We start from the raw sequence: 25,524 nt of genomic DNA on the forward strand, positions 1-25,524 counted from the left end.
CTCTCACTGTTGTGGCCTCTCCGGTTGCGGAGCGCAGGCTCCGGACGCGCAGGCTCAGCGGCCATGGCTCACGGGCCCAGCCGCTCCGGGGCACGAACCCGCGTCCCCTGAATTGGCAGGCGGACTCTCAACCACTGCGCCACCAGGGAAGCCCAGCACATCTTTTTGTATGGGCTAGCCATCAATGTGTGGAGGATCAGGCATATAGTAGACAGATGTTTCTGCCCTCAAGGGAATTACAGGTTAAAATTTGCCTCTTAGTGTCTTAATATTCCAAAGGTCATATAGTGACCTTTGCTTAGTCACACATCCCCTGTCACTTAAACTGGTTTTAGCAAATTGTGCCTACCACTGATTAAGGACTTCTGTGTGCCAGGCACTATACTAAATTCTCTATGCATGCGGTATAATTTAATTTTCATAACAGTGCCACAAGGCACCTACTATCTCAGTTTTATGGATAAGGAACCCGAGACTTGAAGAGGTTCAAACCATGTGATTGTGTGTGAAGTCTTGGATCTGGTAAGTGAAGGGGTCCAGGTTTGCATCCAAAGCCCAGCTCCCTGGAGCTACATCATGCCATGTCTTGCAGTAACAAGGGTGGCTAAATTTTTTGAGCAGCGGCTTAGTGCTGGTGTGCTACTAAGTGCTTTTCAACACATTTTCATTGAATACCCACAACAACTGTGAAGGCATTTTATTTCCAACTTGCCAGTGGAGAAACTGAGCTGAAGAAAGGTTGAAGAACAGACTGAAGATCACACAGCTATTAAGGGACATAGCTGAGTTTCAAAACAGGTCACTCTGGCTTCAGAGCCCATTGCTGTACCTACGTTCCAAACAGCACTCCTTTAAACCACTTTCCTTTTGTGTGTGATAATGATCCATAACCAGTCCTTACTTGAATTAAAGAGAGCCCAGCATGTATTTAGAGAGACTGAATGGAGCTTTATTTGGAAAATTTGGAGCATTCTCCTTCCTCTCTTTCGATATCTGTTTCCCTTCTTTAGCACATCAATCTTTAGTTTAGAGTACCTCATCTTTAGATGACTAGAGCCCTCCAACCATCTCTTGTTTCTCCCCCTTCCCAATAAAATTACCTGTTGAAAAGACTACAAGAAGCTCAGTTGCACCAAGTTAAAAATAATAATGTCTTGTTGTTTGGCATTTGCTGAGATTATTTTAGTGGAATCTCAGGTAGTAGGCACTGACTGGAAAAGATTTTTCTTGGGATTCTTCAAAACATGACTGTAGTTGACTCCCTTTATGTATATTAAGACCAACCTGATCCTCAATAAGCTGTTTTACAGGATGTTTTAATCTCTTTTGGGGTTACCTTCTCCTACAGATATACACTTCTGATTTTATAATGAAAATTAGTGAGAAAGTGGGACTCATTTCACAACAATTTCTCTTCATTATATGTGCTCTATGAAGCAAGGCAACAGGAAGCATATATATATGCATATAGGAAAGACAAGAGTTACTTAAAAACAAACCAACCAACCAAAAAGCCAAAAACTGGCTCTCTTCCATTTACCAACTTGAGACTTTTCATCATTAACTAAGACAGATCTTACACTAAGGTTCATCAAGTAAATACCAGTAAGATGGCACATAATTAAATCGGTTAGGGAATTAATATTCTCTAAATTTTTACTGCTAAAAATCTAGTCACTTGGAACAATAAATTTTTAAAAGAAATATAAATAATCCTTTGAGAGTAAACATTACCTAGTTTCATGATTTATAACCATTTTGTGGAAAAATATTCAACTTGCTTTGTTAGAATTTGGTTAGATGGAATTTGATCTCTCATGATTTTTACTCTTTGTGTTGCATTGTGGTGATTTCCTTAGCTCTATCTGCCAGATCACAAATACTCTCTTCAACTGGGATAATCTGTTTAATCTATTTGGTATTTAATCTTGTCCATTGAATTTTTAACTTTAATGACAATGTTTTTCCATTTCTAGAAGTTTTATTTGACCCTTTTCCAAACCTGCTAGTTTTTATTTGTACTGTTCTTTCCTTCAGCGTTGTTTCTATTCTCTTTTATTTCTCTAATCATTTGAATGCACTTTTCAGTGATCACTTTTAAAATTGTTCTATTATCTCCTGCCCTTGGGAGTGCTAATTCTCTTTGTTGTGTTGACTGACTCTCCCTCATGGTGGTTAGTTTCCCTACTTCATCTGCAAATTTTGACAGTGAGCTAATCTTCCACAGGAAGCTTCTTTGTTTTGCTAAAACAGTCCTGTGTGCCTAGGATTGAGGCAGCATCCCTTCAGAGTGCATTTGCTTCTGCTAAGACCATGGGAATTTCCCTGATTTGGGGCCAGTTTTATGGTTAGTTTCTTGGCTGGAGGTTTCTTCAGTACTTGGATAGTACAACTTTAGACCTTACAGCCTTTTGCATAGTACATGGTTGGAATTTTGATTTCTCAAGGACCCCAGGGAGATGCCAAGCCTTCTTGCTGCTTTCTAGTCTTGTGCCTGGTTTTAAAGTCCACTTGTCAGAGATTTGGAACCCCTGAAATGGTTCCAGGTTTATGCTGTGGTCTTGGTTCCAGCCCTCCACCATGTGGACACTACCAAATATAAAACCAATAGCTAGTGGGGAGCAGCCGCATAACACAGGGAGATCAGCTCGGTGCTTTGTGACCACCTAGAGGGGTGGGATAGGGAGGGTGGGAGGGAGACGCAAGAGGAGGAGATATGGGGATATATATATATGTATAGCTGATTCACATTGTTATAAAGCAGAAACTAACACCCATTGTAAAGCAATTATACTCCAATAAAGATGTTAAAAAAACAAAAAAATCCTAGCTCCCAGACCCTAGAGCCTAAATCCCTGTCCATCTCCCCTTGAATCCCTGAGGCACCCTTCTTTATGTACAGTAGCTGGGGACGGCCCTTTCTTTAGAGCTCAGCAATGAATGAAACTTTTGTGTTCACACTTTATCTGTCATTTTATTTGTATTTGTAGCAGGAGAGAACCTGGGTCACCTCAGTCCATCATGTTGCTTTAAGTTTCTGGTACATGAGTTTGCCTTGAGGGGTTTTGCCGGGGTTTGCAGGCGGAGGAAAGAATGATTTGGGACACAGAGCATTGCCAAGAAAGGTCGGGCTTTGAGCACCCTGAGGGGAGTAACAGTAGCCAGAGAAGGAGGACATGGAGCATTGGTGTCCAGGTAGAGACTAGACAGGAAGTGTAGGCAAGGACACAGAAAGGGAGACGGGCAGGTGGGGAGACCAGCTTCATACTCTGCTTAAGGGTGATTCTGCCGGAGGCAGAATGTGATGAAATGTGTCAGAATGTGTCAGAGGCATCCATGTGATGAAAGGTCAGGGTGATTACAACTCATCTCATATCACTTTACAGTGGGTGAGTTTTCTGTCTTTTCCCCACCACCCTTGATTTACTCTTAAGCCCATCTCACATACTTATTTTTAAGGAAAATCTTTTGATTAGGCTTCTTGGTTCCACATCATTTTGCACTTACTTGTGTTTTTATCTGGACTGTTAGAAGCAAACACAGACGGTCACCATTTCTGGATTTTCCTTTAGAGATTTTAGGAACAGAATTAAATTTTCATTGTTAGCAGCAACATGATCCCTTTTGAAGTCTTCTGGATTTTACTTTCTAGGTTGAAAACGCTCTGTTTAAGGCAACTATTTGCTTCTAAAGCGGAAACTTTGGTTGTCTGTTCAGAGGTCTTTTGGATGATACTTATATATGTTGATGAGAAGATGAGTTCTCCTTGGCAGGAAGCTGCATTATAAGCCTTATGAGTGATTCTTATAGGTGTGAGTTCTGAAATGAAGAACAGGCATTGAGATAGGAAGTAAATATTAACTCAAATTGTGAAACAGGTGGCGAGGACACATTGAGTTTTATCTCTAGACCTTCGTCTGTCTCTCTGCTCTGTCCCTCTCCTGACCTCTCTTCACTCCCACTCAGATTCCTCAGTTTTTTGGGATGCCTCCGTCTGCTTTCAGGAGTCTAGGGTTCCTGCCCCGTAAGATCTCCAGCTCATGGCAGAGTCAGTCATGGATCCGGTGACAACTTGGTCCAGCTTCTGGCCGCAGGCCGTGCCCGCGCCTTCTTTCCAAACTAGTCCTCGGCCCCACATAAGCTGTAGCAATAGGCAAGAGGAATTTGTCCTTCTCTTAACAACGATAATGATAATAATAAAAATAATAGTAGTACTGATACTATTCAATACTTGGAAGGTGCCAGGTATTGTTCTGAGCACTTGAAATGCATTAACTTATTTAGTCCAAACAGCCCCATGCGGTAGGACTCTTATTAGCCTCATCTTACAAATAAGAAAAGTGAGGTACAGGTAGGTTTGGTAACTTGCCCAGAATAACACAGCTAGCAGGTGGAGGAGCCTGGATTAAATGTAGTCTGTCTGAGTCTGCAGAGGTGGGTAGCCTCCCACCAGTTTCCTATCATAAGTGGGATAAGACTTGGTTACCCTGCAGGTGTGGAGTTTCCCGCACTAATTCTTTTTTCTGGAGGAGGAATTCATAAGCCCAGGGTTTCGGCCCTACTTACCAGTTTAATTCTCTGTTCTGTTTTTGATTACCAAGAGCCTTAGCTTATGTCTGAGTCTGGCAATCTTTAAAATTTTTCTCCTCTATTTTCTCTCTCACTGCTATGTGTTTAGACAAAGGAGATAACTCAGAGGATAGACTCCAAGGCTGTCTTGACGGGAAATCTCCAGTCCCTTCTCAATGGAATACATTTATTCGTTCAGTCATTCACTCATTCATTCATTCATCTCGTGATTGCCTGCCTCATCGTGCTCTGTGCTGGGTGGACAAAGGGCAGTGTCTGTCCTCAGGGAGCTGAGGGTCCCCTAGGAGGAATCAGCTGTGACTTCTGTACTGTGGTCAGTGCTGTCACAGAGGCTTGGCTCTGACTGGGGGATGGGTGAGGACAAGGATAGGTCAGGGAAGACTCTAGAATTGAGGCTGAAATAAACCCTCTCCAGATAGAAAAACAGAAGGAAGGTGTTCCAGGCAGAGAACCGGCATGTGCCCAGGCTCTGCGACGCGGGTGAATGCGGTGGGTTAGGGACTGGTCAGTAAGGTGATGGGAGGGGGTGGAATGACGTGAAGCTGGAAAAGGAGACCACACGTAGAGCTCAAAGGGCCCTGGGGACCTGGGTAAGGAGTTGGGATTTTATTTTGCAGGTGATACAGGAACCATTAAATAATAACAAAATATTAATTAGCAAAATTGGGACTTTTTTTGAGAAAATTGTATTTTCCATTTGTAAAGCCAGTGAAATCCGAAGCATACGCATATCCGACGATCTTTTAGGAATAAGGCATTAAAATATAGAAAGACATACAGTAAATAATCACAGGTTGGAGGAACTTTGGGGAGAGTGGACTATTTAAATATGCTCTCTTGAGATTATTCTCTGAGTGCTTTGTAAGTCTTTAAAAACACTGCCAAAAGATATTTAAATATTCTCCCCAGTGAACTTTTCATGAATATGGAAAAGTAGTGGGTTTTTTTGTTTTTGCCTTAGAGTTTTTGTAGTTAGGGAATATTTTAGAAATTATTTTAAAATTCCAGAGGACATATGGTATTTTAAAAATATGATTCACTGCATACTTTTTCTGCAGATCTTTTAATTTTCACTTCTTCATTGAAACCTTCCCATCAAAATAATGAAGAAAGCTGGTGATTGTACCTTTTACTGTGACCTGTGAGACGTGATTTGAGATATAGTCAAGCTTTAGTGTAAAATGACATGAAATATATTTTGAGTAAAATGTCCCGCCATCCTGGAAGCTCCATGTAGAAAATGCTAGCATTGTACAAGCTTAAGACTCAGAGTTCTTTCTATCCTTTTTGGTCATAGTCTTGGAAAGACCTCCTGTAGGAGAACTACAAAGTAAAATACAAGAGCAATTTTTTTTTCCCCTTTAAATGTTTCTGTTCCCTATGCATAGCTATCATGGATCATCAAACTGCTTCCTTTCCAACCCCAGCTGGCTGAAGGTCACAGGTCTTCTAAACTGATGGTGAAACTTCAGCCTGTATTCTGTTACTGAGATTGAAAAGTACTTGCATCCCACAACTAGGGAAAAAGAATTTCACCTGAGGAAGCATGTACAAATGACGTTCATTGTTGCTGGTTGTCTCGATACCAGTAACAAGTACTTTGTCAGCAGACATTCTGACTTTATACAAGTAGTTGTGCGCAAGCAGGAGCCCATTATCTTGTTATAGTATTCAATTTCCTTCCCATTCTCTTGATGGAAATGAAGTTGCCCCTGCTGCTTTTGGGTAGTGGAAGCTTTATGAATATCCTAAACTCTCAGCTGCTAAGGGACTGGTTCTTTGTCTTCCCATCTTTATCAGGTACTTCCCTGTGTGGGCTATCTCTTGTTTCTGCCCCCAGCATGATGCTATTAAACATGTTCTATCAATCCAGCCCATATGTGATGGCAGAGTGCTGATTAGCCTCTTTGGATTACCTTGATTTTGAAACTGACTAGTCCTCTAGTCTTTAAGGCATTTATTCCAAAATACCTAGTAATCAAAATAATAACATTAATGATTTTCTACCCCTGAAGCCCACAGTGTAAATTAGCTCATGGAAAGAGCTTGAAAAGCAATACAACTGAACAGGCCTTTTCTTATCTTGTTGACCAAAGGAGTTTATAAAAGTCCACCCATTTCAAATGTAGCCCAAAACCCCCATGGAAAAAACTTTACAGTTCAATTAGCGGGAGATAAATTGCATGATGCCTGTAATCAGAAAAACTGGCATGAACTCAATGTTCAGTTACTACCTCTAACCTCTTCCTACTTTCTGATGTATCCCCTTAAAGCCACTGAGGAGTTATGGAGGATAATTAATTTTTAGGGTGAATTAAAAGAAATAATCTGACGATAATAAGAGCTGATTTTCAGCTTGTACTTGTTACTATGGCCAATAGCCACACTAGTTGTTTATGATTTCTAACTGGTCAGTGCCGCTGTTCATTGGTTCTCAAATATTTTGATTTTTTAACCTGCGAATTATGCCATGTATGATCTTTATGCATATTTTAACTATTACATTACATCTACACCCAAATCTATACGCACTTACATTGTCCATACCTGTACTGACTGGTTTGCATATCTGTTTTCTCTGTCTCCAGCACCTACACATCACCTGCCACATTGTTAGTGCTCAGAAATGTTCTTAGTTGAAAAATGGAAATACATATTGTTTCTATTTTTGTGCATCTCACGCCCGTTTGGGTTGGTGTGTTATTTCCTAAGTTTTGTTTTATAGAATAATCTCATTACATGTATTTTTTTGTTGAAAGTGACTTTGAATACTGAAAGAGATAATTTGCAGAATTGAAAAAAGAATTTTAAAGTCCAGGGCAAGGCCAGGGACCTCAGAACCTGGAACCAGGGACACGAAAATCCACAATATTCTCTCTGTATCTTTCAGCTCTGATTCTTCTAGCCCCTTGGCTTCATTCTCCCTTATTGCACACCAGCTTTCCTCCTGTGAGGGGAATGTGGCTGTAGACAGCTCCTGGATTATATATATCCTTTTAGCCCAGGAACATGAGAGTAAAGAGAACTTTCAACTTCAGATTGCGGGGAAAAAAAAAATCACAGGGAAGGATTCTGATTGGCCCAGCTTACAAGCATGTGTCCACCCCTGGGGCCTGTCAGGGCTGGGGAATAATGATTTATGATGAGCTGGGTCACATGACCACCTCAGTGTTTGGAGGAGTAGTGCTGTTACAAGAAGGAAAGAGGGTTGTCTGTGAACCAGACAGTCATCCCAATTGGTGCCTACAATAGTTGGGTGAAGCAGACTTACCAAATAAAGTGAGAAAAGACTTTGCATGAGGTGGTCCACCTGTTATTGAAAATGAGATAGTGGTGCTGGGGAGAAATGTGTTTCTAAAAGGGACTTGAGTCTAGCAGGAGGCTAGTATCCTGTCCTTTCGTTTGATGTGAAGGAAATGCCATTCATGTTACTCCTTCTCCAGGTGGGTTTCGTAGCTTTTCCTTACCGCAGTTGTACTTACCACATGCACCTGCAATAATTTCTTGACAAATCCGCTTCTTGCACTGGACTGTGAGCTACTTGTGGGCTGGGATCACATCTAATTCATGTTTGAAAATATTCATGTTTCCAGTGAATGCTTGGTACTGGCAGAATGAATGAATATGGGAAGTATAGCAGTCTACTGCAGAGTTGAGGCATCGAATGAAAATACAGTTGGATTACACATGTCTTTTATTCTAGAATTGCAAGACAATAGCTGTTAAAGCTAATAATGGTTCCTCCAGCCGATAGAATTGCCTGCATATATTCAGGGAGCTCTTGTCCTCACAGGGCAACCGTTTCTCTTACTCTAAATGTAAATCCTTTTCTGTGTTGGCCCATAATCTACTTGCTTGTAATCTCCACTCTGCTCCCGGCGAAGCCATCAGAAGGACGGCGTGGAGAATATGACTCTTCCAGTTGGTAGCCCTTTAGAAATTTGGAGACAGGTGCTGATGTTCATTCATTTCAGTCTTTCTCCACCTAAAACGTCCCAAATTCTTTCAGCCACTCCTCAGTGAGAACGATTGCTTCATCTTCCTATCCCGGTTACATTCTACCTGCAAACTTTGGGGTGTTTCAGTGGCCACCTTAATATGAGATGCCTGGAACCGAACACAAACATCCAAGATGTGGTTTGACTTGTGCAGAATTTAGTATGGGTTGATTACACCCTAAGATCACAGTCAGTGGTTTGGGAAGTGGAACCCTTTCGTTAGAGGAAATTTTACAAAAAGTCCCCTTTGTGTAATACATAAACGGAGATCTTTTCTGGTTGCAGGGAGTTTTCTGGATAGTTCGGGAGGCCCACCTGCTCATGATTTTCCTCCTCATGTACTGTGGTGGCCGCTGAAACATTTTAATGGAGCTCAGGATTTTGTGACCCACCTCAATCTGAAAAATGTATTATTAAAATGTATTACATATTTCTATGAATGGAGTCCAAGTTTTCAGACTCAATATAGGTTATATTAAGTTTAAGTGCTACTAAAATTTCCATTTACACTCACACGGAGAGCTGTCAAGTTACATCCTCCCATCTTATAATGCAGGATTTTTCATGTTTTCCTATTAAATTTAATCTTGTTGGTCTATATTTCAGCCTGTTCACCTAATTTTGGGTCTTGATTTTGTAACTTGTTAACTTTTCCATCTTACCATAATCTGGATATTTGGCAGTGTGCTCTCTACATGGTATCCAACTATTTTTATAAGTTTTTTGAAGCAAATAGGGTCCATGAGAGAGACTCTTCTTCAAATTGACACCTGGATGCTGATGAGCATTTTTTGTGGTTCAAAGACTTTGTACCCAACATTCCTATAATTACACTAACCATCTCCCACCGCAACACTTTCTACCTCGATCAATGTCATCACTATTTGTGCCTAAAATTTATGTACAATCTTGACTTCTTTCTTCCCCTTACCTCATATTCCCAACTGTTCACCACATCCTGCTGACTTTACTTGCTAAATATTAGGACAGTTTCCCAATTTTCATCTCTCTACCACAGCCCTTGTTTAGGCTCGCCTTTGCTCTCAACAGGCAACAGTAACTTCCTAACAGGTGTCCTTTTTTTCTGGTCTTTCCCCCTGAGTTTTGTTCTGTCCTCATTTCCAATGTCACCTGTCTGGACCAAAATTTGACTATGTGTGGTTCACGTGCTTAAAACCCTCCAGTTGCTCCCCATCACCCACAGACAAAGCTGAAGGTCTTCAAGTTCATGACTGTTTCGCATTGTATTGCTATACCCCCTAAACTGGGCTTGATGCTCTTATAACATTAAATGGCTTGGGATTTCCTCCATGCCCTATACTCCTCTTGGTTTTTACTGGCTTCTTTGTCTGAAATTCTCCGCATTCATACTGCCACCCAATCTTTTTTTTGTCAAAACTTACTTGTTTTTAAGATTCAGCTTAGGTGTGCTCCTTCGTGAGTTCTGCATCCGCATATTCAACCGACTGCGGATTGAAAATATGTGAAAAAAATTCTCCAGAAAGTTCCATAAAGCAAAATTTGAATTTGTGCACACTGGCAACTATTTACATATCATTTACATTGTATTAGGTACTGTAAGTAATCTAGGGTAAGTTATATGCAAATACTATGTCATTTTATATAAGGGACGTGAGCATCCACAGATTTTGGTATTTACAGGGGTCTTGGAGGTATTCCCCTGTGGATACTGAAGGAAGGGTGACCATAATTTGCATTTAATCTGGTCTTTAGTAGATACTTAGTAAATATTTGTTAAGTAAAATAATGGATGAATCAACCCACTTATATACACATACTCATGTTATTTTCCAACCCAAATTTTACCATCATATACACAAAGGTATGTGGATTCGTGAATCCATTAACTGTTATGTTGAAATACAGATATTCTATGTTTGATGCTTTCTTCATCTATCAAACTGGCAGCCCTGTAAAAAAGAAATAAGGAAATGTCCTCATTAATGACGTGCTAAGTGAACTTATTTTGGACTTCTTTCCATTATTGCCTCCTTTCCTAAATACACACAAATAGCTCTGGAAGGAGTAGATTTCTAATTAAACTGCCTGATTGGAGATCACTTTTTACATGGTTCTTTCTTTCCAGTAGCTTCAAACAATTAACCTGGAGGTGAAATAACACGAATTTATTGACTATTCCCTGTGATATTGTAAATGTGCCTCTTGACACTAAGCAGTTTATAATTTATTGACAGAAGGAGACATACACATGAAATAGGTAACAGTGAATTCAGCAAGTGGTCCAGTATCAAAAAGAATGGCACCGATGATAAGTGTTTGGCGTTTTTGGAAACAGTGGCGATTTAAACAAACAAAGAGCAGACAACCAGCTGCACCACATTTGAATGGGCAGAGGCTTAATTTACAAAAAATATAAATTATTTAGGAAGGGAATCGGGTGAAGGTCTGGGAAACAGGACGTCCTGTGATTTTATGTTGAGCGAATTGTGAGGCTACTAGGGTTATTCTAGAAATGAGCACATTAGTACACCTAAATTGAAAAATTGTATAATGTTTGGAATAGGGGCTGTTTTATCAGAACTTTCTTGTGAAGTCTGATACCACTGTAATCAGATAAGAACCTCTTGCCTACTGAGCTTACATCCACTTGAAAACACATTAGAAACAGGGAAAAAAAATGAATTAGGGCTTCCCTGGTGGCGCAGTGGTTGCGCGTCCGCCTGCCGGTGCAGGGGAACCGGGTTCGCGCCCCGGTCTGGGAGGATCCCGCATGCCGCGGAGCGGCTGGGCCCGTGAAAAATGAATTAAACATAGGGAAAACCATCAAGTGCTCCCTGGGATAGTCATGCTCTAATGTCGTCAGACTGGGGAAAGCTGTTTCCCAGGCTGCTTCTAGGCAAATGCAGAAAGGAAAGTTTGCCAGGTTTTCCCGTGGCCAGAAGGAAGTATACTTTGAAGCAAATATTCTTCTTCCAAGAACTCCATCCATTCATTCACATTTAGCAACTATTTACTGACTCTCCAAAAGGCACTGTGTTAAGCTATAGAGAGAATTCCATGGTTGCTAAAGCAACACCATGAATTGATTTCCCATGTTTAACACCCCTCTCCCCCCAATAATATTTTGTCTATCAACCAGATACAGCCTCGTGTAAATTAAAGAGCATTGCCTGTGTTAAGTGAGAAATATAGGTCTAGTCATGCCTTGGGCAAATTATCCAACAATTCTGTTCTCAATTGGAAAATGAAAGGGTTGAACCATTTGCTTTCTTGAGTCCTTTGGGGCTCTAAAATATAATGATCTAATTAATTTTGATGGTCTTCTGGCTTACACTTTAGTATTTGTGAGTGTGTTTAGTACCTGAACATGCTGATTGAGTTAACTTTGTGAACTTGCACAGAAGACAAAGTTCTGAAATACAACGGCAATGGTGTGTTCATTTAAACGGGAAAACCTTCTGTTCGCAGGGCGGGTATAAACTTCCATTGCTTAGGTATTTGAAAACTTAATGAGTTAATATTTATTATGCTATATGAGAATAGTTAAAATATTTCCGTCCCTGGTTAATTGAGATGTGGTGCTTTGATTTTATGGCATTTTATATGAACAAATTTTTAAATGCACTGCTTGACTTTATGGATATTACTGATGTTTCAGACATGGCAGAGACACAGATCTTTTTATATCTGTTACAGTGGATGAAATTGCTGTATAAAGTTTAAACTGCTCCATCAACAAAATCGAGCATTTTAGTAAAAGAAACTTATACGTGTGTGTATAAAATTACCAAAGTCACACAGCAAATATTATCGTGAAGTCATTTCTGAAAGGGAGTATTTTCATGTTCTCAGTGAATAATTTCTTTCTGCCTGAGAGCTACTGTTGTACCCTGGGAAATATTCAGAGGAGAAGATAAAATTATTTAGATTTGCAGCTTCTTGTCATGGGAGGTGAAGGCCTTTTTATTATTATTACTAATGTGATGGGAATATTTCCATCACATGGTGTCTCTGTACAGCACAACCTTTTCATCACGTAAATAATTACAGTTCTGATTTTTTTAATACCTCCTGCCATTACTTGCTTCCCCATGTCAGTCGCTTTCCATCTGAGTGAGGAGAATGTCTCTCTTCTCAGATAAAGGTGTCCCCAAGTACTGACACTTGGTGGGAGTGGTGGGGGTGAGGAGAAGGGTCGTTTCTCTGCCTCAACACGACCCAGGTCTGAGCTGGCTGGAAAGGAGTGTACCAGGAAACAAGAGCTTGTTCTTTTCAAACTAAACTTTTCTTGCATGTAGTAATTGCAGTATTTTTCCAGAGAAAGATTCAGCTTCCGGCCTGGTATCTTTTCCTTTCACACGGGCCTGCTTCCATAACCAGGGATCCTGGCCTGGTCTCAGAATGGACAACCCACATATCCTGCTACTGAGGGCTAGACTGGGCCAGAGTCCCCTTGGTGATCAGGGGTGTCAGGCACCATCCCTGCTCTTGGGCAGCGAATATTCTCACCTTCTCATGAGGGAGAGAGACGACGAACCAGGAAACAGAGAAGTAAAGCAGGTCAGAGAGCAGGGATGCTGTCGAGGTCATGGGGGGTGGAGGTGCCCTGAGCGGACACCTCCTCACGGCTCCATTTCTGCATCTGGAGAGCAAGTCACAGGTCAGGCAAGTGTGTCTTCCACAAACCCCCCTTTTCTGTATCATTTTTGCCCCTCAGTGATGACTTCTTCCAGTTTCTCTTAGGTCCTTGGTTGGGCCCTGCCATTATTGAATGGAAATGGCAAAATATTTGGTGATCAAAAGAATAGACAGTCTTCAGATAAAAAAATTGAAGACAGTTTTAGGGGAGAATTTTTTTAAAAATCGGATCTAGACTTTTTGCATTCAAATGAACTTTAGCTTTTGTTGTCAAAAATCTATACCCTCCTAATACTTGGTAACTTCTGTGTTCTTTCCCTCCTCAGGACCTTTGACCCAGCCATTCCCTCTCCCTGGAGCATTCCCCCTCAGATATCCATTCCTCATGCTTTTTTTGTTTTTATTTTTCTCGGTACGCGGGCCTCTCACTGTTGCGGCCTCTCCCGTTGGCGGAGCACAGGCTCCGGACACGCAGGCTCAGCGGCCACGGCTCACGGGCCCAGCCGCTCCGCGGCATGTGGGATCTTCCCGGACCGGGGCACGAACCCGTGTCCCCTGCATCGGCAGGCGGACTCTCAACCACTGCGCCACCAGGGAAGCCCTACATGCTATTTTTAAAATGAGGCCTGCCCTTACTGCACGAACATTGCTCCCTCTCTCTAGCACTCCATAGCACTTATATGACGTAATATTCATGATTATTGTGTCTATTGAATCTCCACTGTCCCTCCTGCTCCCAGCCTCCACAAGGCCATTAGATTTCTGCTTATGTGAATTCCTAGTTCTTAGAACAAGGCCTGGCACATAGTAGGTGCTCAATAAATATTGTTGAATTACAAAAGTTTTTTTTTTAACAACTTATAATCAACTTTCAAAAGTTTGATTTAAGCATCTGCAGTGGTGACTTCAGCCTCCACCGGGGCTCAATGCTGATAGAAGTCACCTGAACAATCTCGGAAGGACCATGTGTGTCAGTGAGTCACTGGTGGGTCCTCCTCTGAAAATGACCCCAAGGCTTAGAACCTTGACTACAAGGATTCTTTTTGGGTAACGATTCTCAGAGTCTTGGTAGGCGTCCAAACTGGTCCTTTCACTTTGAGATTCTTTCCCTACACGCCTCTGATCAAATCATCACACACTTTCTCCAAAGATTTTATGTTGCTGCTGTAATTCGGTGAATTGCCACCTCTGGTTCCACACGTGTCTTTCCGGTATCTTTCAAAGACATGCGATGAGGCAGGGGCAGGTGCAGGCAGACCTGCACCCCGCTACACCTCTTCCTCAAAGAGACGAAAGATTAAAAAACCCAAAACACGACAACAACAACAGCAACCTGTAAAATCCCTTAGGAAAATCTCACAAGGGCTGTTTGTTTGTTTGGGGGACTTAGGGGTTGGAAGCATGTGCTAACCCTGTCCTGGCCCAGGTAGGAGAGGGCTCATTATCCAAGCAGGGTCGGGGGTATGGGCGGAGGTAGGGGGTCATGGATGCCAGCAGCCCAACCCCAGGCATCTCAAAGGGAAAATGGTAGGAGTGGGAGCTGGCCATTTGCTGGGCTTGCGACCCTCTGACTTCTCCTCCCATCCTGAGAGTAGTCAGGTCTAAGTGTGGACATAGGGACTCATCCCTCTGTAGTTTGGTTCTGAAGGACATGAGTGTAAAATAGTGGAACTGAGACACATTAACAATTTACCTTCACTTAACAAGTTGTATGAAGACATGGTCATAAGTGTTTGGGTTTTTTTTTTTTTTTTTTTAATCATGTTAGAATGTGTTCTGAAGAGACTGCTCCCACGGACTAAACCAACCTTTCTGTTTGACCAGCTGACTTTCTTTAAAAGTGTCTTGAAAACCTTTTGTGCTCCTTTCCTGAAAGATTTAGTGAGAATGTGATAAGCTGAATAATGGCCCTCCAAAATCCATGTCCTAATCCCCGGCATCTGTGAATACGTTATGTTACAGGGCAACAGGGGAGTTACGGTTGCTAATGAGCTGACCTTAAAACAGGGAGATGGTCCTCACTTACCCTGGTGGGTCCAATGGACTCCAAAGGGTCCTTTAAATGTGAAAGAGGGAGGCAGAAGAGTCAGAACCAGAGAGATGACGGCGTAAGAAAGACTCAATGATGGGCCATTGCTGGCTTTGAAGATGGAAGGAGGCCACGAGCCAAGGCATGCAGGTGGCTCCAGGAAGCTGGAAATGGCACAAAGACGGATTCTCCCCTAGAGCCTGCAGAAAGGAACACAGCCCTGCTAACACCTTGATTTTTGAGCCTGGTGAGACACATTTCAGACTCTGACCTCCAGAACTGTAGGATAGCAAACTTGTGTAGTTTTAAGCCATCAAGTTTGTGGTAATTTGTTACAGCTGCAATTGGAAACCAGTACAGAAAGAGTAAGGGGAAACCTGTCTTTGTGTTTTTGCCACATGCCTCCTTCCCAGTGCTATGGTATTTTCAGTATTCTTCCGGGGAGAATGAACAGACAGAGACAGAACCACAGAGCACTTTAGGAGACTGTGATGGCCACACCTGGCAGTGGCCATGATGAACCTACTCAGGGGACTGGAGTCATACCCTCACTTCAGGACAGTGACCAGAAGCTCACAAAAAGAGACCCACGCTGGCAAGGCCTCAAGCCGTGATTCCTCCACCATGGCCTGGGTTAGGGAAAGAGATGTATATGGGGGGATATTAAAACTTAGTGTACAGTGCTACTCTTGGAATTCTTCATTAGCAGATGTTTATAAGTCAGCGCTCTAAAATTACTTGCAGAAGCTTATAAATATGAATTTCCTGTAATTCACATTTTATAAGAACTCCTATCAGCTGTATCACAGCTTGAAAAATACCAAAAATGCATTAGAAAAACCTTTCTGTTTAAAGCTATATTGATCTCCTGTTTACATGGCAAAAGAAGGCCATTACGTGGCAGGCAGTAAAAGCTTCATTTCAGAGAGCTTGAGAAAAAACTCAAAATAATTCACTGTTAGACTTTTCCTTACAAAATAAAATGAAATACCACCACCTGCTGCTTAAAATCTCCAATTAATGCTATAAAAAATACCTGCATTTAAAAAGCCAATGTGTAAATTTCTCCAAGCTGGGTGCAGACATTTCTTCAAATTTACTGTAACCTTTTGCTCCTGTCTGCAGTAGAAAGAGGCTTCCAGATTCCAAAGAGAAGCCAGACCTGATTTTCACCTAATTACTTAAGAGTGAAACCCCTTTCTGTTCATCGGGTTCAGTTATTTAAGATACTGATAATTCACATATAATCTGCTGCTATGTGTGTTTAGTAGAAATTTTGAAAGAAGATTATCGAAGCTTGCCAACATTCCACCTAGGAATTAAAATAAGGGTGTTTTGGCACGAACCACAGAAGAGAAGGAAGAGGTTGGAAGAAAAAATGAACAGTGATCTTTCTCGTCTCACAAGGCTCTTTAAAGACCAAATCAGCGGGTGTGAAAATCACCACCTCTGAGCAGTTTTTGAGCAATGAGAAAGTGCAGGCCTTTTATCTCTCTTTCCCACCCTGATAGTCAGGTTAATGAGAATTTCCGAGGGGTGAGCCACTGGACGTCTTTGAAATGCCCCCTTCTGTTTACCAGATGAATCAAGGGACAGTCAGCTGTGAACGCTGGGCAGGAGGGGTCATTTGCAGCCTGTGAACAAAACCAGCAGGCCGTTTCTGTCATTCTGTTTTCTTGCCCAGCCAGTTATCAGGGCAGAAGCTAGGATGGAAAGAGTTGCCAAGAATCATTCGGGGCTGTTGTGGTCAGTTACTAGTACAGAGCAGGGAGTTCCTGGCAGACAAGACTGAAGACAGATCTATGGCTTAACCTAGGATGGTCCAGCGTCTTCGCTTGCCTCTCAAGGCTCTCCACGATAGCCCGCTCGACTGGTACCGCTCTTCTCCCACAGCTCCTCACCATGAATCCAGGAGGACTGGTCTCTTTAATTAGGTCCCTTGATGATCCCTGCCCCTCCAATGCTCTGTTCTTATTTTAAATTCTTGACGGGTGTGTTCTGCCCCACCATATCTCTTTTGCATAGCCTACATTCTCTGAAAGTCCAGAGGAAGTGGTACAGCTTCCCCCAGGGAAGACTTTATAACCCTCGCTCACACTGATCTTAACCTTTCACGTTTGTGACCTTACTGAGTCACAAAACTGGCATCTTAGATAGAGGTTTGTTCGCAGAAAGGTATCCGTGTTATTTATCGCTTAATTAAATCAGTAGATCAAGCTGATGTTTTGTGGGCACCCTGCTGTCTTCTCCACTGCTCTTCCCTTGTTTTGGTGAAAATCCTGTCTGTTACTTTTCCCTTTCCCTTTCTGTTCCTCCTCAGTCCGAGAAGAAAGGTAACCCCTTTGTCTACCTATCTATCTTCAAGTGTAGTGTCCCTCAGAGTTAGGTCACAGGCTCTGTCTTCTTCTGCATCCACATCTCCCTGGAACACGAGTCCTGCATCCCAGCTCCCTCCTGCATTCCTTCGCTGATATTACAGAACTTTCAAACTTAAATTAGATTCTAAATTAAACCCGTTCTTTGTGGATCCCCTCCAGTTATGTCTTCCTCATGTATTCTCCTCAGATGCCTAAGTGAGAAACCTCAGAGTCATCTGTCAGCTGTGTTCCTCCCTTGCTCCATCCCACAGGCTGCTGTTTGCTCTATTTCTAACATCTCTGGAATGAGTTTCTGCCTTTAGACCCCACTGCACTTCCCTGGGTCATATCCTCTCTACCTTTGAGCAGTCCGACCTGAGCAGAGCCTGAGGGGTTCTCAGACTCCAGTCTTGTTCATTTTTGTTTTTTTGTGGTACGCGGGCCCCTCACCGCTGTGGCCTCTCCCGTTGCGGAGCACAGGCTCCGGACATGCAGGCTCAGCGGCCATGGCTCACGGGCCCAGCCGCTCCGCGGCATGTGGGATCTTCCCAGACTGGGGCACGAACCTGTGTCCCCTGCATCGGCAGGCGGACTCTCAACCACTGCGCCACCAGGGAAGCCCAAGTCTTGTTCATTTTTAATCTATTCTTGGCAGTCACAAGTTATCATCTGAAATGCAGACAGGATCAGGACTCTATCTTAGAAACTTTGGTGGCTTCTTGCTCACCAGAGCCCAGCCTGTCTCTTTCACATGCCTGTAAGTCCTGTTGAGTCTGCTCTAGGCCTCACGACTTATGCTCAGACAGGGATGGTCCAGCCACTGGGCTCCTGAAAGCGTTGCGAGAGTCTGCTCAGATTTCATTGTCTCTGTCAAATTGTCACTGAGCCCTCAGTCAAAAATAAGCACTCTTTTTTCTTAGGGTACCATTTGCCCTTTGCACAGACCTTCACTAGGGTACCTATTATATAAAATGTTATTTATCGTGAACATGATCTATTCTAGGGCAGGGATCGTGCCTTTGTTCATCCTTGTATCCTGAATGCTGGCATAATACCTGGATCATAGGGGGTGGGGGGCAGGTATCAACGAAAGTTTGTCAATCAATGTATGTTCACTTCCAATTAGAATACAGATCCACTACTGGGCAAATATTATGTGTTACACTTTTTTTTTCCTTATACAGTTATGAACACACAGGTGACAAAGAATAAGTACTTGTTGGCTAATTTGTGATTAAAGCTGTAAGCAAGTGAAAGTGGAACTGTAGGACATAGGCATGTGGCTGAAATGTTGGATATAAATGTTTCCCAGTGGTGTGTGGGAGTGTATGGAGATTTGCTGCATTATGCTTTAGTGTGATGTACTGTTTTACTGCTCTGGTATGAATGGGAGCACATGATCTTAAAGCAGGAGACCAGTTGCCAGGATTTAGGGGGATTATTTATTTAGGTGAAATTAGTCAAAAAAGAAAAGGGAGTTTCAGACCCACCAAAGAGCTGTAGTCTCAGAACATGCATATTAGTGTGTGTATGTGTGTAATGGTATAGGCAAAATTTCCTGTTTAAGGCTCTCTTTAGGTAATGTGTCAAATATAAGTAAATCAAGGGCTTGCTAACATTAGAAGTTCTATATCATTTACATAAAGAAGTAAGCAATGACTGAATGACTGGGGTTGGGGACTGGTTGTGAAGGGAAGCAGGCTAGAATATTCATTGTGGTTGACTGATTTCATAGTCAGGTTACTACTTCATTTTTTCATGTTCCTTTGTGAACTTTCCATCCATCTTCCTATGAATATGTCTGTATACATATGTATATATTATAATGTATATATGCACACCCATTTGTGTGTGTGTGTGTGTGTGTATGCTTATCCAGTTAAGCTCCATGCTTGTCCAGGTCAGGGACAAACTTGCTCATTTACTTGTCTACGGCCGACTCTAGATTGATTACACCTAATAAGTTGCCCAACATGTAGCAGACACTCAACAGTTACTTACTGACAACCTAATTTTCTTTGTATATCTAACAGAAATGATGTGAACATTTAGTTCCGTTGCAAACTTTTTGAAAAGCACACAGAGTCCCACAGCAGCTCTGCGTTTCCAAATTTTCGTTGGAGCACGGACACAGCCACCATTTATAAAAATCCTCCCTCCCTCGCCCCGCCAAATCGGAGGAGACCTAAGAGCAGAGAAGGTGTTTAAAAGAAATGTCTTCACCCGCATGTTCTCTATGGCATCATCTACGTGGCTCCAAGAGGAATATTTCAAAGCACGTAATCTGGCAGAAACACTTATCCACACATTTCTTTTTTTATTGATCGATGTCATAACTCTGTTAGAGGCTAAGGATACAAAGATGAGCAAGACATGGGCCCCTCCCTTGAGGCATTCACAGTCAGATGAGTTCGTCTTCACAGTCCAGGAGTGGAGGTGGGTGCCACCCACGTCAGGGGCAGGGCCAGGGTACTGGGGGATCACAGAAGAGGGACAGCCAAAACCGGACTGAGAGGCCAGGGCGAGCTTCCTGGAGGTGGAAGTCTTCGGGAAAGATGCGGGTCAGGTCATTGTCAGCAGCCCCCTGTCATCCTCAGGACGACACTCCTGAGAGGGTCTCATAAACTCTTTCACCTTCTGGTTTCTATCACCTCCTCATTTTCAAGCATCAATATACAGCACACGTGTGTGTACACATGTGTACATGTGCTTACACACACACACACACACACACACTCACCGAATGCTCTGGCTAATAAGAACTGAGCAGATCATATTAGTCAAGACTCAGATCTCATTGGCTTATGTAAAAGAATACTTCACCCTTGATATCTCTGACTGGTCACCTACAATTCATGCTTCAGCCTATTGGAATCATTTTTCAGTTCTCAACCTTCTAATGAAAACACACTGGCCAAGGTTGTCCTTGACCTCTGGAAGGTTAAATCCAATGACCTTTCTACAGCTTCCTTTTACTTGGTCTCTTTGCCCCATGTGGGTGACCCTGTCACTTAGCACTCTGTCATCTGGACAAGTTCATTAAATGATCTCTGCCTCGATTTCCTCAATTATAAAATGAGATAATAATATGATTATTATTATCACAACCCTATGAGTATTGATTGAGTTGATATATGCAAAGTGCCTGGTATAAAGCAAGCATAGTTAAATGCCACTGTTATTTAACTCTCCTGATCAGTCTCTAAAAAGCAATCTCTATGCTTGTTACTTTGACAGCACTCTTTGGTTGTCCCCCCACCTCTTTGTGTCCTTCAGCCTTCTTCATTGACCTCTCTTATTTATTCTGCCTCCCCTTAAATATTAAGGTCTCAGGGTTTGTCCCGACATCCCAGGCTAACACACTGGTCCACCTCCAGGGCTCTCCTGCCTCCCACTTGCCCCTATGACAGCTCAAATCTAACCACTTCCCGAGTGGTCTGTGTAAAACTCAAATCTCAGCATGTTCTTCCGCTGCAGAGGCTCCCCTATGCAGGACCAAACCCCTTTACTTGGCTTACAAAGCTCTTTCCACCAGCTGGCCTCAGCCCACCCTGCAGATCTTAGCTCTCACCACCCTCACCCCTCACTTCCAGTGCCTCTAGGCAGTTCCTCATAGGTACTGGCCAAGTGGGCTCTAACTTGCATGGCCTTGCTCATGCTTTTCCTTCTTTCACACCAGCTTAGGCATGATTTCCTTGGGTATTCTTCTCCCTGGATGCTCAACGACTCTCTCCTCTGTGCACCACCGTACCCCGAGCTGTGGCCCATCAGACCTCTAGGACAGCTGCTGTGCTGATTTGCAGTCATTGCCATTTCCCTCAAGGGCAAGGGCTGTCCTATTCTTTGTATCCTCAGCACCTAAAGAGCAGCTGCTCTGGTTGGTACAGAGGTGGCGCTCAGATGATGAACAAATGAATGGGACAAACAAATGGAAGGGCTGATAAACTGTGAAGCTGGACCCAGTGGACTCTGGTGATGCCAGTTCCCTGCTGCCTCTGCTTGTCAGGGAGAGACCTTCCCGAACTCTTTCTTTTTCTCTTTCCTGAGAGGGTTGGTGGGAATCTGAGTGCCTGGTGGGCATCTGCAGATGATCCAGATTGTCTCAATCCTCTGTGTTAAAAGGGAGGTCAAGGGTGAGGTCAAGGTCATTAATGCATTAGGAAAAGCAACTTTTTACCTTTCTTTCCCACTGGTGGGAAAGCTCAGTACAGTGACATTTAAGAACAGTCTCTACTCTTAACCTCTTTCAAATGAATAGTAGTCTTAACCATTTTCTCTCTGTTTTCCTTTTCTTTGTAAGTGCCAGTTTGGTGGCTGCATAGGCAAGGATGGCAGCTATTGGCTGCAAATCCCCAGACAGAGGATAATGGTTGTCATGATCCCTATGCGATGCAACTTACAGCTTCTTTTTGCAAGCTAATCAATTCAAGGAAGTATGTCAGGTGTGCAACACATTTACAGGGACTGTTTATTTAATGTAAAAAGTTTTCTTTACGCATTTATTTCTTTAGTTGTTAATTTGCCAACGTGTACCATCTCTAACAATTCAAAGCCCTTTCCAAAGTTAAGGTAAAATTGTTGCAAACGGCATGAATTTTGTAAAACAGATGAATTGAGAAAGTGAGAGGGGATGCTTGATACACAAAAGGTAGTTTTGCGGTTGCTGAGTTAACAGGAACAGTGAAGAACCGTCTGTGTTGGGGTAGAGTTAGCCCAACTCACACAAGGTTGGTATGTACAGAAATATCAACCTTGTCTCTGCTTCCTTTGTGACCACTCAAGACCATTGCATATGGTTTTATCATCTGGTTTAAAAATGTGCAGCTTAAAATATATTTAAGAACAACGTGTAACACATTTAAATGTAAAATTGGACTGTGTGAATATTCTTAGAATAGCATTCATAAAGAAGTCAATTCACTTAGACACAGTTGCAATGATTTTATGAGCTCCCTCTTTGCTTAAAAGCTTTTTCCAAAAGTTTTCTGATAGAGGATTGCCAGATTACATTTATACCCAGGGGTGGAATTCATTAATCTGTGCTCAGTTCATTTGGCCACGGACTTTTTGAAAAGGAACATAACAATTTTTTTTATCCACACATCCCCATATGAAAATATACATTTTAGTCAGTCCTTTTTTTCATGAAAGTTCAGCTTTTGCCCCCCGCAAAAGAAAATATATTCGAGTAAGCAAATGTGATTGGAAATAAAAATAACTTTGATTACGATGAAACTTAGTGACTTCACTGTTTAAACAGTTATTCAATTTTTGATTATTTTTATTTTGCATTCTCGTTTGTTCCACTGCCTTATGGATGTCCTATTGTTACACCTGTAGCTCAACGCGTTATTCTCTCCTTATTTTTAGCTCTTCTTTCAATGAAAAAAAAAATACGTAAGCTTTAGGAACATCTAAAGAAAACAGATGGCTTTTCAGAATTTCTTTAACCCTGAAATTAAATCTCTTGCCTTTCACTTTTGAGCTAAGAATAAAATTGTTATGGGTGTCCTCAGACTGCATATTAATGCCTGTTCCACTCATATTCCACATTAACATTTTTATTTCCACTGGGATTTCTGATATAATCAGGTATTAAACCGGTGCTTATTTTGGCAATTATGCCTTTTATGGAAGGATTCTAACAGTTAAACCCTACGTTAGGAAAAAAGATTGTTTTTACCTCATCTGGAAGAAGAGTTATCCTAAAAGATGGTTAGAAGATTCAATTGGAGGTTAAAATTTTTAAAGAAAAGCTCACAGAGAGAGTCCTCCACTGTCCATTCATTAAACAAAACACACAGGAAACTTTTTTCTTCCTCCCGCTCTGTCCAGAGCACGTGCCAGACTCAAGCTCATGCCTTGAGCTCTATGCCCGAGCCATCAATTTTTAAAAATTGACAGTTCTCCATTATTCCTACAGAGTTTAATTTCTCACACTGTCCTATAATTTTTACTTATTTTAAAGGGTATTGTCCCCCCTTTTCTCATTTGTTTTCCCAAAATAATCTCAAAACTACTCACCCTTCCTCACATGTCCCTCCACTCAGACCTGCTATTTCCATTTTCAATTTTTGAATTTGCTTCTTCTCATCCATAACTTAGAAGGCAGCCTGAATGTTCAAAAGTAAAATAGCTCTCCCCTGTGACTCTTACAGCACTGGCTCAGGTTTGGTCTAATTAGCATGTAGTTCATTACCTTAATGTTGGTGATGCTTCTTCCAAGGTATCATTTAAAAGGCAGAAGCCTGGGAGAAGCTGAGGCCTTGGTCCTGGCTCTGTGCAGCCTTAGACAAGTTATTTAATCCTCAGATCCTTTATGAAGTAGGATAAAAACACCTACTTCACAGGGTAATCGTGAGGAATGGGCTTAGCATACATAGTAGGCGTTCAAAAAAACTAGGTCCCTTCTCCCTCTCCTGGCTCCATATTGAGTGCTACGTGTAGCCCAGCCAGGTTGCATGTCATGGGCTTTGGGAGAAATGAGCGTGAGACAATCTCAATATCCTTTCTCTGGCAATATCTAAATTGCCTATAATGTGGTACCGTTACGGTACAGAGAGTAAGTATAAAAATTTCAGAGACTTGAAAGACATTGGGGGAAGGGGCCCTTGAGTTGTGTCCTGAAGGGAAGGATGGACAAGCACTGTGGCCGGGAGGAGATTGCTTGAGGAGAGGCCAGGAGGTGAGGAGGACAGGGAAGCGAGAGCCATCACATTCCCCTGGGGGTGAGGGGTCTAGCTGCAGAGCTGTGGGGCATGTTGGAAAGTCAGTCTGTAGTATGATGGTCTTTAGGAATTGAGCAGAGGACTTTAGACTTGAAATAGAACATAACAGGGAGCTGGAGTTCAAGTAACTGCATTGCCCTCGTTAAGTGGATTATCTTCCAGGGTGGCAAGAAGAGAGGGTTTTTATACCTTTTATTTTCTCCAATGTAGTGAAGTGATTTTTAAACTCTCTGTGACTCATCATACAAAAATATTTACATCATGATACAGGACACCTGCATATGCTTATGTATGTTTGTTTCATGAAATAAAAGTTTTGTGAAACAGTAGTTACCCTGGTTATGTGTACTGCACAGGGCTGACTATGTAATTTGCAGGGTCTTGTGCAAAATGGAGATGTGGGACCTTTTGTTCAAAATGCAGGTAAAAAGTGCTGTTAAAGGTACTTAAATATATACTTTTTCCTTTCTTCTGTGGTCTCTTTCTTTCTCAGCTTGTCATGGTGTCTTTTTATTTTGCTTTTATTGTCATTCTAAGTAAAGAAAATTTAAATTGGAAGTTTAGATTATTAAGATTTAGGAATGAAAAAGGAGAAATCACAACTGACACTGAAGAAATGCAAAGGATTATAAGAGACTACTACAAACAACTATATGCCAATAAAATGGACAACCACGAAGAAATGGACAAATTCTTGGAAAGGTACAGTTTTCCAAGACTGAATCAGGAGAATTAGAAAATATAAACAGACCTGTCACAAGTGATGAAATTGAAACCGTAATTAAAAATCTTCCAACAAACGAAAGTCCGGGGCCAGATGGTTTCACAGGTGAATTCTACCAAACATTTAGAGAAGAGCTAACACCGATCCTTCTCAAACTCTTCCAAAAAATTGCAGAGGGAGAAACACTCCCAAATTCATTCTCCAGAGCCACCATCACCCTGATACCAAAACTGAAAAAAGATATCACAAAAAAAGAAAATTATTGACCAATATCACTGATGAACATAGATGCAAAAATCCTGAACAAAATACTAGCAAACAGAATCCAACAACACATTAAAAGGATCATACACCATGATCAAGTGGGATTTATCCCAGGGATGCAGGGATTCTTCAATATATGCAAATCAATCAGTGTGATACACCACATTAACAAATTAAGGAATAAAAACCATATGATCATCTCAATAGAGGCAGA

At 41.9% G+C, this 25,524-nt stretch overlaps 1 protein-coding gene and 1 pseudogene across 1 annotated transcript in view; one reads left to right on the plus strand and one right to left on the minus strand.

Moving 5' to 3' along the window:
• Positions 1-25,524, plus strand: part of DCDC2 (doublecortin domain containing 2) — a 167,505-nt gene that overhangs the window by 98,343 nt on the left and 43,638 nt on the right. The gene's annotated exons all lie outside the window — the stretch shown is intronic.
• Positions 14,093-14,436, minus strand: LOC102976159 (40S ribosomal protein S20-like; annotated as a pseudogene).

The sequence above is a fragment of the Physeter macrocephalus genome, chromosome 18 (assembly GCF_002837175.3).
Source record: "Physeter macrocephalus isolate SW-GA chromosome 18, ASM283717v5, whole genome shotgun sequence".
NCBI lineage: Eukaryota > Metazoa > Chordata > Mammalia > Artiodactyla > Physeteridae > Physeter > Physeter macrocephalus.